This window comes from Neoarius graeffei, chromosome 3, assembly GCF_027579695.1.
Source record: "Neoarius graeffei isolate fNeoGra1 chromosome 3, fNeoGra1.pri, whole genome shotgun sequence".
Taxonomy (NCBI): Eukaryota; Metazoa; Chordata; class Actinopteri; order Siluriformes; family Ariidae; genus Neoarius; species Neoarius graeffei.
The window spans coordinates 72,723,480-72,736,288 of NC_083571.1; positions in this window are offsets into that span (position 1 = coordinate 72,723,480).

Here is a 12,809-nt window from a genome sequence, read left to right on the forward strand (position 1 = left end):
ATTAGGTTCAGTCTGATCCATTTTGTCAACAAATGCTTCTTTCCATCCCATTTTATCTCCACAAGGCACAAAATGGTGTTAAATCGTTCAATAGTTTTTATGATACAAAGTCTGCTTAAGCTTACATGTAGCACAAGTCACACACTTTTTTTTTTTTCCATTTTACCTTTTTTTTTTTTTTTTACATTTTCATGTGATTATTTTATTTAAATGTGTGTGTACTTGGTGTGTTTCATTGGTAAATTAAATATGTTATACATTCAAATCAGAGTGTGTGCCATGTCTGGAATGAATGTACAGTACTTTTGAGTTTATACGGTGACAATAAGAACCTTTTTTACATTGTGAAATGGCTATGACTGAAAGGAAATGCTGGTTTTCTTTGTACTATTAGCTACTTGTACTATATTGACTAGATTAAATAGAATTGCATTACTAAAAAGGAACAAAAATACAATTTTCATTGACTGAAATTAGACTAAAATGACATCAATTTTCGTTGAGTAAAACTAAACGAAAATACTCATGGATAATTCAGACTAAAATAAGACTAAAATGCTCAGACTTTTTGTCGACTAAAACTTGACTAGACTAAAAAGGGTATGGACGTGACTAAAACTAAAATGACAGCTTGATACAAAAACTAAACTAAAATTAAAACAGGCCGCCAAAAACAACACTATGCTGAACTTAAATGTAGTACCGCAGAGTTTACATTGAGCGTCTTTGTCATCATTAATTAGTTTGAAATGCTCCCATACTCCACTCCGTTTTGACCACCTCATGTTTGTGTGCCGGGTCTCTCACCGCCCGCGAGTGTCCCGCATTACGTTCAAGTACATTTGGTGTGGCCTAGATTAAGCAATGAACCCCTCAACTGGCGACACCATGACATTTCACTGAAAAAAAAAAAAACTCCTGTGGAAAATGGCCGTAGATTCAGTTAACCTACAATTAATTTAATTTAATCGATTAAATTCTTTTCGACAATTAACCGATAGCCGATTAACCGTTTACGTCTCTGCAAAAGAGACCTGACCAAGAATGGCAGCACATAAAAAAAAAAGTTTCAACACATTGTCACATTAGACATACATAGACATAAAAAAAATACAAATAAACAATTGAATTTACAAAAACGGGTCAAGATCAAATAAGACATTTCCATTCAAATAAAACATTTGCACTCATGAAGCCTCGATACAATGGGATTTATCATGGACTTAAATACAGTCAGAGATACCAGATTTTAGAGTTTGAGCTCTGACTGCAAATTATTCCATGTAGTTGGAGCAGAAAACTTGAAAGCTTTCTTCCCCATTTCTGTTCTAACCCTAGGAACAGTAAAATGTAAAAAGTCCAGAGAACAAAGACTGTAGGCTCTATTATTCAGGATTAAAAGAGATGATAAGATGGAATCATCTCAAGGACAGCCTTGTAGATAAAGACATACCAATGGTTGAGCCAGCGTGCATATAAAGATGGCCAATTTACTTTAGTGTATAAGACACAGTGAGTTAGAGCTCCACAGTTTATGATAAACCTCAGAGCGCCATGATGCACACTATCCAGCACGTGGAGGCATTGAACACATCACCCTAATCAATTATCGGAAAAAAGGTCAGCTCCACCAGTTTCCGTTTCACCCCAGAGGAAAAACAAGATTTATTTCGAAAATAAAATCCAAGTAAAACCTTCAGCTTCTTAGCAGTATACTGAATATGTGCCTTAAAAGACAAATGGTCATCAATAAAGAACCCCAGATATTTAAAAGTAGATACAAGTTCAATTTGTTGACCATTACTGGTGACAATGACAAACTGATTTGACCTTGCTGATTTTGAATTAGTGAGAAATATAAGTTTTGTTTTATCAACATTTAGAGCAAGTTGCAATTGGCAGAGTTGTTCTTGCACTCTGTTAAACTCATTCTGCATATATGCAAACACTTCTAAGGCTGTGGGTGCAAAGCAATATATGACTGTGTCGTCAGCATAAAAATGAAAGGCTGCATTTGGAATATTCACTCCAATGTTGTTTATATACAAGGTAAATAACAAGGGGCCTAATACTGAGCCTTGTGGCACCCCCTTGTGGACAAACTGAACCTCAGAAGAAACACCTTCTAACTGGACAGCCTGGGTACTGTCTAAGATAGTTTGCAAACCATCCAACTGCATGTATAGAAAACCCAACTGCTGTAAGACGTTCAGTCAAAATGTTATGGTCCATGGTATCAAAAGCCTTAAAGTCTATAAAAAGAGAAAGACAGCACTGTTTATCTAAGGCTTCTGTAATATTTATAACTTTCAAGGTTGCAGTAATGGTGCTATGTTTTTTGCGAAATCCTGACTGGGAAATCGATAAAATAGAATTAATTGCCAGGTATTGTTTTACTTGTTGACTGACAAGGAATTCAAGTACCTTAGCCAGAACAGACAGTTTAGAAATAGGCCTGTAATTGTTTAAGATAGTTGGATCTCCTCCTTTCAAGAGGGGGATAACAAATGCAGATTTCCAGACTTTGGGAATTGCATTGGTCAACAAACTAAGATTAAAAATGTAACACAGTGGAACAGCTACAATTTCAGATGCCAATTTTAAAAAGAAAGGCTCCAAATTATCTGGTCCTGGTGATATATATATATATATATATATATATATATATATTTTTTTTTTTTTTTTTTTTTTTTTTTTTTTAAAGGCTCAAGGTCTTTTAGTGCTTTAGTGACCTCTGCTATAGAAAAAGGGGTGAAATTAAAAGCCTGAACGTTGCCAGCGGCCTTATCAACCTGTGAAGGGTCATTAGAGGACTTGTCACTAGGGGAGGGTTGTTTAAAAGGGTTTTTAGAGTTAAACAAACACCCAGAAGAAATAAAATGTTTGTTAAAATAATTTAATATGTCTCTTTTGTCAGTTACCCTGCTATCATCAATCAGCATACTGAAAGGGAGATTAACTGAGTTAGAGGTGGAAGACAAAGATTTAATTGCTTTCCAAAATTTCTTTGGATTTTTCAAACTTTTGGTAGTCATAGACAAGTAAAACTCAGCCTTCGTATTTTGGAAAAGAGAAGTAAATTTATTTCTTAATTGTCTAAAATAAAGCCAGTCAGTTTCCAAACCTGATTTACATGCCCGAGCCCATGCAAACTTTCGCTCATGCAGAACTTCTGCTAGTTCGGTTGTAAACCATGGATTATCACAGCCTTTAAATTTGCACAGGGAGGTGCCCTGAGGTGTCTGGAGGGCTCTCATCTACAGGATCCAGGTTTTGTGGTGGGAGTATATGTGGAAATTCTTCAGGGAGTACAAGCTCAGGCTGCTGCTGAAATTCTCGCTGACTGAGGTGCTGGGCGAAATGTTCTTGTAATTTCATTGGGTGGATAAACTGCATGTTCTTTCTCAGCAGTGATGTGTGATTCTTAGCAAGGTGGAATTCTTCCTCTGTATCTCGTTGCTCACTAGCAAAATTGATCAAAATTGATCTGGTATAAAGGATTGTGTCATCAGCGTAAAGGTGAATTTTTGCTGGGTCTAAACCCATGCACATATTATGTAAATAGAAAATTAAACAGGTCCTAAGATTGAACCTTGAGGCACACCAGTTTTTACTGTAACTAAGGTAGAGCTAAAATCTTCTATAGCTACACACTGAGTTCTCCCAATTAAATAATTGGAGAACCAGTCCAAAACAGTGCTACTGAAGCCTATAGCCTGTAATCTTTGTAGAAGACGACCATGGTCAGTGGTGTCAAATGCTTTTGTTAAATCTATAAATAATGCAGCACATGATTATTTGTTGTCCAAAGCAGTAATTATATCATTTATGACAGAAGTTACTGCAGTTATAGTACTATGGCCCTGTCTAAAACCAGACTGATTAGGGCATAAAATATTATTTTCAGACAAAAAGTTTTTTAGTTGTTTGTTTATAATGGATTCAAATAATTTGGCTGTAACAGACAACCTGGAAATAGGTCGGTAATTGTCCAAACAGGAAGGATTGCCTCCTTTTAATAGTGGGAGGACAAATGCTGACTTCCAGGAGCTAGGAATTACCCCACTGCATAAACTAAGATTAAAAATAGAGGCAATGGGCCCAGCAATCAAGTCTGCGGCTGTCTTTAAGAAGTAAGGCTCAATCTGGTCTGGCCCAGCAGACTTTTTACAATCCAGATTTAACAAAGCCTTGCAGACTTGAGCAGAGGAAATGAATAAGAAATTAAAGGTCACAGGACTATTGGAGTTGGTGAGTGCACTATCCCCATAAGTTCCAGTGAGACTAGACTGAGGCCAAGTTTACATTAGACCGTATGTGTCTCGTTTTCTTCGCGGATGCACTGTCCGTTTACATTAAAACGCCTGGAAATGCCGGAAAACGGGAATCCGCCAGGGTCCACGTATTCAATCTAGATCGTGTCTGGTCCGGTGCTGTGTAAACATTGAGAATACGCGGATACGCTGTGCTGAGCTCTAGCTGGCGTCGTCATTGGACAACGTCACTGTGACATCCACCTTCCTGATTCGCTGGCGTTGGTCATGTGATGCGACTGCTGAAAAACGGCGCGGACTTCCGCCTTGTATCACCTTTCATTAAAGAGTATAAAAGTATGAAAATACTGCAAATACTGATGCAAATACTGCCCATTGTGTAGTTATGATTGTCTTTAGGCTTGCCATCCTTCCACTTGCAAGTGGTAAGTGATATGCGCTGGGATCACACACACAGTGGCTCAGTCCCGAATCACTGCTTGTGCACTTCACTCGCGCTCTCTGTGAGCTGCGCAGGGCCGGAGTGCGCACCCTCCAGAGGGCACTCGCTGTTCAGGGCGGAGTGATTTGGAGCGCAGGATGCCTGCGGAGCCGAGCGTATCCGTGTATTGGTGTTGCTGTGTGCACACTAATCGTTTTAAAAACGTTAATCTGATGATCCGCTGATACGGTCTAATGTAAACTCCACCTGAGTATGTATGCCTGCATCAGTGAAGTGTTTATTAAAAACATCTACTATGTTTTGTTTACCCTTTATATTATTTTGAAAACACTGAAAACAGCTGGGTTTTGGTATGCATTCAGTTGTCTGGGAAGTGTGCCAAGGACTGCATTGTAGGTGGCTGATAAAGGCCAAGTTTACATTAGACCGTATCTGTCTCGTTTTCTTCGCGGATGCACTGTCCGTTTACATTAAAACGCCTGGAAACGCCAGGAAACGGGAATCTGCCAGGGTCCATGTATTCAATCCAGATCGTGTCAGCTCCGGTGCTGTGTAAACATTGAGAATACGCGGATACGCTGTGCTGAGCTCTAGCTGGCGTCGTCATTGGACAACGTCACTGTGACATCCACCTTCCTGATTCACTGGCGTTGGTCATGTGATGCGACTGCTGAAAAACGGCGCGGACTTCCGCCTTGTATCACCTGTATAAAAGAGTATAAAAGTATTAAAGAGTATTAAAGAGTATAAAAGTATGAAAATACTGCAAATACTGATGCAAATACTGCCCATTGTGTAGTTATGATTGTCTTTAGGCTTGCCATCCTTCCACTTGCAAGTGGTAAGTGATATGCGCTGGGATCACACACACAGCGGCTCAGTCCCGAATCACTGCTTGTGCACTTCACTCGCGCGCTCTGTGAGCTGCGCAGGGCCGGAGTGCGCACCCTCCAGAGGGCACTCGCTGTTCAGGGCGGAGTGATTTGGAGTGCAGGATGCCTGCGGAGCCGAGCGTATCCGTGTATTGGTGTTGCTGTGTGCACGCGAATCATGTATTGGTGTTGCTGTGTGCACACTAATCGTTTTAAAAACATTAATCTGATGATCCGCTGATACGGTCTAATGTAAACTCCACCTGAGTATGTATGCCTGCATCAGTGAAGTGTTTATTAAAAACATCTACTATGTTTTGTTTACCCTTTATATTATTTTGAAAACACTGAAAACAGCTGGGTTTTGGTATGCATTCAGTTGTCTGGGAAGTGTGCCAAGGACTGCATTGTAGGTGGCTGATAAAGGCCAAGTTTACATTAGACCGTATCTGTCTCATTTTCTTCGCGGATGCACTGTCCATTTACATTAAAACGCCTGGAAATGCCGGGAAACGGGAATCCGCCAGGGTCCACGTATTCAATCCAGATCGTGTCTGGTCCGGTGCTGTGTAAACATTGAGAATACGCGGATACACTGTGCTGAGCTCTAGCTGGCGTCGTCATTGCACAACGTCACTGTGACATCCACCTTCCTGATTCGCTGGCGTTGGTCATGTGACACGACTGCTGAAAAACGGCGCGGACTTCCGCCTTGTATCACCTTTCATTAAAGAGTATAAAAGTATGAAAATACTGCAAATACTGATGCAAATACTGCCCATTGTGTAGTTATGATTGTCTTTAGGCTTGCCATCCTTCCACTTGCAAGTGGTGAGTGACGCGCATACCCGATATGCACTGAGATCACACACACAGCGGCTCAGTCCCAAATCACTGCTCGTGCGCTCCACTCGCGCACTCTGTGAGCTGCACAGGGCCGGAGTGTGCACCCTCCAGAGGGCACTCGCTGTTCAGGGCGGAGTGATTTGGAGCGCAGGATGCCTGCGGAGCCGAGCGTATCCGTGTATTGGCATTGCTGTGTGCACGCGAATTGTGTATTGGCGTTGCTGTGTGCACACTAATCGTTTTAAAAACGTTAATCTGATGATCCGCTGATACAGTCTAATGTAAACCCCACCAAAGTCTTTCAGTGACTCACAGGAAGACAGAGAGAACCTGATCACCCTAACGGCTCTGGGCCATTCACACCCAGCCCCCAGTGACCCACACCAACAGGATGACTTAACGATACCTTAGGATTGCTTTTCATCCATGAGAGGATACTCCTGATACTCCCTATTAGTCAGACAGAACTGAAGAAGCCTTTTGGATGAGAGGTGAAACGTCTTCAAGAATCTTCAAGCAAGTCCAGTTGCTCTCTTTTACCACCCACAGTTTACTATGACCTGGATGACTGAGAATCTTCACAGACACTCAACAGCAGGGGCGATTTCTCAGAGACAACAAGGGAAGCCGAGCTTCCCCTAAAATTCTCTCCCCAAACTGCGGCATCTATGATGTTTAATTCTCATTAAAACAATAACTTGCATAACATAATATATGCCCAAGATTGTATTTACGTTCATTACTATCCTGTAACTTATTTGAGTGATGTCTGACAAACTTGCAGTTCGCTACGAGAATCACCTTTGCTGCCAGGCTGTAACCAGATTTGCCAGATACTGCTGACGTTATCCAGCCAAAATATGTTCAAAACCCGCTAAAATGCACTTAAAACCTCCCAATCTGGCAACACTGGCTGTAACCTTTCTTATTTCAATGGGCTCTATGGCTGGCAGCCGGGTATCCGTTGCAGTCTATGAGAGGGCTCTGAACAGCCAATTTCGGCTAGTTGTTATTGGTTAAAATCGACAAAATCGTCACTTCCAGGGAAGCTGGGCTTCTCTGGGACTAAACGAGACAGTGGGAGGGACAAGAAGCCGGGCTGATGAAGGATTATTGGAGGTGGTGTTTGAAAGACATGAGGAGGGTGGGCTCTGTCGGTGAGGAACACGGAAGCATGATCAGTCCCTAGCGGATGTCGAGAAAGTGTAGTCATGTGCCAAAGTGCTGTCCGAATTTCTTTTCATATAAACGTTTCTTCTCATTGATGTCTCTGTACATTACTCTGTAAATAAATGTAAATATTACTCGTTGTGCTCCGTTAACTTTCATCCATTCTATCAGTTTGATCATTCGTGAATTCACTCGTTTATTTCATTTGCAGTTCAATCTGGTTGTAGGCTAGCTTGAGCCTTATTGGGATCTGCAGTGCTAGCTGCTAACAGAAATTGGTGAAGTCTCTGGAAAGCACAACCAGCTAGTATGACAGGGTCACAGACCATTTTCTGGAAAAGGAGCGGAGGGCAGAATTTGTGTATAAATAGTGTTCATGTTCATGAATCTGAAGTGTGTATATTGTTCAGTAATGTTAAGAGAATGGTGGGCTCTGTGTTATAGGTTATACCTGGGTATAATATTCAAGGTTCTGTGTGTTGCATAGCCTACCTGGTTATGAATTTCCAGACTGTGTTGCAGAAGATGTTCAAGGATGTGTTGCACAGCTGGGTGTTGTGTTAAAGACTCTGTGTTGCATATCAGGGTATGATGTTCAAGGCTCTTCGTTGAATAGCCAGTGATTTTTGGATGTTTGATATTTTTTGATTAAGGATATGAGGCACTAGCCTGGCAAGCCAGACTATAACATGAAATGTACAAGCAAAAATACTTTCTGCCACTAGGTAGGGTTGTCTAGTTCACTATGCTAATGGGGCACACCTTTCTATGCTTTGATATCCGGCCTACAGGTTTTACGATGAATGCGTAAAATGGGCTTCCCCTGTTTTAAAAACCAGCAGCCGCCACTGCTCAACAGGTAGAGCAACCCAACAGTCCACATAGTGTACAATTGTTTACACTATTGTCAGCAAGCAGTCAGATAAAATAAAATATTTGCACTGGTCGCGTGCTAAAAGTGGGTCATCACAAAGACCAACAAACTCGTTGACAACACAAACATAGAGACAGAGACAATGCTAAAACACCTGAGCTGCCATCTTGGTGAATTCACAAGACTTCACCAAGTCTTGTGAATTCACCAAGTGAGCATAGATAGATAGACGGACAGATATTATCTAGCACTTATTATTGATATGGAGCATTTCAAGGAAATGTATTTTTAACTTCTCTGATATCGTGCCATCAGGAACACAGACAGAGGAAATGCACTTGCTGGAAACCACCGTGATTATACCAAGTCATCTTTGTTTTCACTTTCTGTTTAAGGATTTTAAGAAGTTATGTTGACATTTGTCTGTTGTGATTCAACAGCTCAAAAAACAATATGAATTCACTGTACTTGGATTGTTTTTATTACAACCCCGATTCCAAAAAAGTTGGGACAAAGTACAAATTGTAAATAAAAACGGAATGCAATGATGTGGAAGTTTCAAAATTCCATATTTTATTCAGAATAGAACATAGATGACATATCAAATGTTTAAACTGAGAAAATGTATCATTTAAAGAGAAAAATTAGGTGATTTTAAATTTCATGACAACACATCTCAAAGTTGGGACAAGGCCAGGTACCCCCCCACACACACACACTTAAGGCCAATTTATGCTGACAACCCAGTCCTCGCAGATAGCGTTGCAGACAGTGTCTGCGTAGCCCCCCCACCTTCGCAGACGCTCTGCGCGCACCTCCCAAAAATTGTGACCACTGCAGAAGCCTCGCAGACAGCGTCGCAGACAAGAGGGCTCTGATTGGTCCACTCTACATCCGCTGTACACGCACTTCCGCTTCCCTACTTTCCCGGTTTGGTTTGTTTTCACGACCGCCATTTTTAAAAACACGAGCGAAGATGGAGCAGCACGAAGAGCGGTTGATCGAGGAAGTGAGGAAGTACGTACATCCTATACGACTCCAGTTCTAGTCATTATAAGTAACCGGAGGATAAACACTCCACTAACCACACCCACCAACTACTCCTAGCGATTTCGCGACTTCGCACCCCCTTGCGTTGTGGCAGTGAATAACATCGCGCATGCCTATTACTCCCCGCTCAACGATAAATTACAACTGTCTGCGAAAAGCTATCTGCGAAAGCCTCGTCGCAAGAGCATGCAGAGGCCTTTACCCTAATCCTACTTCTCCCCCTTCCCCCTCCCCCTTCCTCTCTTCCCCATATCTTATTCTTTTATATTTGTATATGTAAATACTTAATTTATTTTAATTTATCTAGAAGTTTTTCTCTATTTCTTTTCTCTGTTAAATTTGTAATGATGCTGCTGGAATCTTAATTTTCCTGAGGGAACCCTCCCAAAGGGATCAATAAAGTTTAATCTAATCTAATCTAATCTAATCTAATGTTTACCACTGTGAGACATCCCCTTTTCTCTTTACAACAGTCTGTAAACATCTGGGGACTGAGGAGACAAGTTGCTCAAGTTTAGGGATAGGAATGTTAACCCATTCTTGTCTAATGTAGGATTCTAGTTGCTCAACTGTCTTAGGTCTTTTTTGTCGTATCTTCCGTTTTTAGCCTAGGTCACAATCGGACGTACGATTTTTTTGGCCATGTGATTTTTGGCGTTTCCCAAATCGCTGTTTTTTTTTGTTTGTGGAGAAAGACGCACGTTGGCCGTAAGTTTGTCTTGCAACCTGAAAAAAACGTAAGCGCCTGTAGAGTTTGTTTGACATGACAAAGAACCTCTGCGGCCAGTCTACTGCTCGAAAATCAGCACGTCACACGCGCGCCCTCCGTGCGTTTCTTGCGTTTTTTGCACGTAGACCGGCCGTAGGAGCACGTATGGCCAGTTGTGACCGAGGCTTTATGGTGCGCCAAATGTTTTCTATGGGTGAAAGATCTGGACTGCAGGCTGGCCAGTTCAGTACCCGGACCCTTCTTCTACGCAGCCATGATGCTGTAATTAATGCAGTATGTGGTTTGGCATTGTCATGTTGGAAAATGCAAGGTCTTCCCTGAAAGACGTCGTCTGGATGGGAGCATATGTTGCTCTAGAACTTGGATATACCTTTCAGCATTGATGGCTTCTGAGCGCTGATAACAACTTTGGTCGTCCTTCTCCTCTTTAGTCCAAATGACATGGCGTCCCTGATTTCCATAAGGGCAATTCCATGTAAATGTCAACCTCACCATGCAAAAATAAAGCAACATGTAATACGTCAAAACCACTCCCAGAGATATCACCTAGGCCTGTATTTTACAGATGTGAATAAGTTGAACCAATTTGTAACCAACCTAATATGTCACTGTCAGTCTTTCTTTCTTATAATGTAAAACCCAAGCTAAAATCAACTTTGATCATGTACAATTCTATATTATTGCCACAAGCCACAGAAATGTATGCTAAAATCCACAAAACAGCAAAACAATAGCCATCCTAAATATTATTTAAGAACTTTGATAGTTTTAGCTGATATTTAGAGAGTTTTTCAAAGGGTTATGGTGGTTAAATTGCTGATTTTCTAAACATATGCCATGTCTATTTCAGATGCGTCACATCCATAACGGAATTTCGTCACATCCATAACGCTGACTTTTCCTTCTGAAACTCTGCATGAAATACAAAATATTTTAAACAAAGATTTTTTAATATTCACCTTGGACCCCGCTATCAAATGGATATCTCCATTTTGACATTAGGTTTACAATTTCACAGAGTTTGATAAAAATGTACAGTCACCCAAGAAAAGTGATACTTTTTCTGTCACATCCATAACGCATCTTTTATTGGCATTTTCTGGCATGCTAGATGTACTATGGGAATTGTTCTTGTTCTATCACTTCTCCAGTATGGTACAGCCTTAAAATATGCAACACCTGTTTAAATACTGGGAGACAATAAAACATGCACTGGGTCATTTGTTGCCATTTTGAGTTCAAGTGTCACGTCCATAACGCTGGAATTGCTCATAAATAACTTCAAATTTTGATTCGTCTGACCACAGAACAGTTTTCCACTTTGCCACAGTCCATTTTAAATGAGCCTTGGCCCAGAGAAGACATCTGCACTTCTGGATCATGTTTAGATGGATCATGTTTAGACAACAATCTCCGTCTGAACATGGAGAAGACGAAGGAGATTGTTGTGGACTTCAGGAGAGCGCACACCCAGCATGCTCCACTATCTATCAACGGTGCTGCAGTGGAGAGGGTGAGCAGCACCAAGTTTCTGGGTGTGCACATCTCTGAAGACCTGTCCTGGAGCAACAACACCGCATCACTGGCCAAAAAAAGCCCAACAGCGTCTGTACCAGAGATGGGACCAAGTCACACATGTGCAAGTCTCAAGTAAGTCTCAAGTCTTAACCTTCAAGTCCCAAGTAAGTCCCAAGTCTTTTTTGTCTTGGGCAAGTCAAGTCAAGTCACAGGCTATGTCAAGTCAAGTCAAGTCCTATAATAAGTCAAGTCCAAGTCAAGTCACCTTAGGCGTATTGGCGTAATTTTAGCAGCAGAATATGAATTTAATGCATTGAAAAGGCAATACATAAATAAATGTCAGTAAACATCCCTGGCACATGTGCCCAACCTGTTAAATATTTGCATTTTAAATACTCATGTTCTGTAAAATACATAAAACAAAACAGTAATAATGTCACAAAGTTATTTATTGATGGCAAAATTGATTGCAAGATTGAAAGCCAACTAAGTTTCTCACATTGTCATCAGCCAACAAGAAAAATAAACAGAGAATTGGCATTCTGTTATGTGCATAGTTAAAAGAGGGTAGGACGACACCTTGGGTTAACAGGGGCATGAGCTCCTCCAATCTCTAATCACATCAGATGAGATGATTATTATTAATAAGATACACGTGGAGAAACCTGAAGTGACTTCGATGTATGTTTGCGCCAGTAAAAAAAAACAAAACAAAACAAAGGATAGAGAAATGTGTCAGACATAATTTAGGTCTCAAAAAGAAGACCTGTTCGCCTGTGCAAAAGTGACATCATCTTACCCCATATGACAAGCTCCAGAGGTGTGTGCAAAAGCGCTCTCTCTCTCGCTCTCTCCCTCTCCGAGGCTGCCTCAGCCTGTGCGGAGCGGGGACAGATAGAACGACTTTGGCGCGGGAGTCTTGGTTCCCGCTATAATAGATTGTTACGAAAATAAATGTTAAATGAAATATGCATCCCGCGCATTCCTTTCCACAGGAACTTTGCTCACAACGTTTCGGTCGTGGCTAACGCAC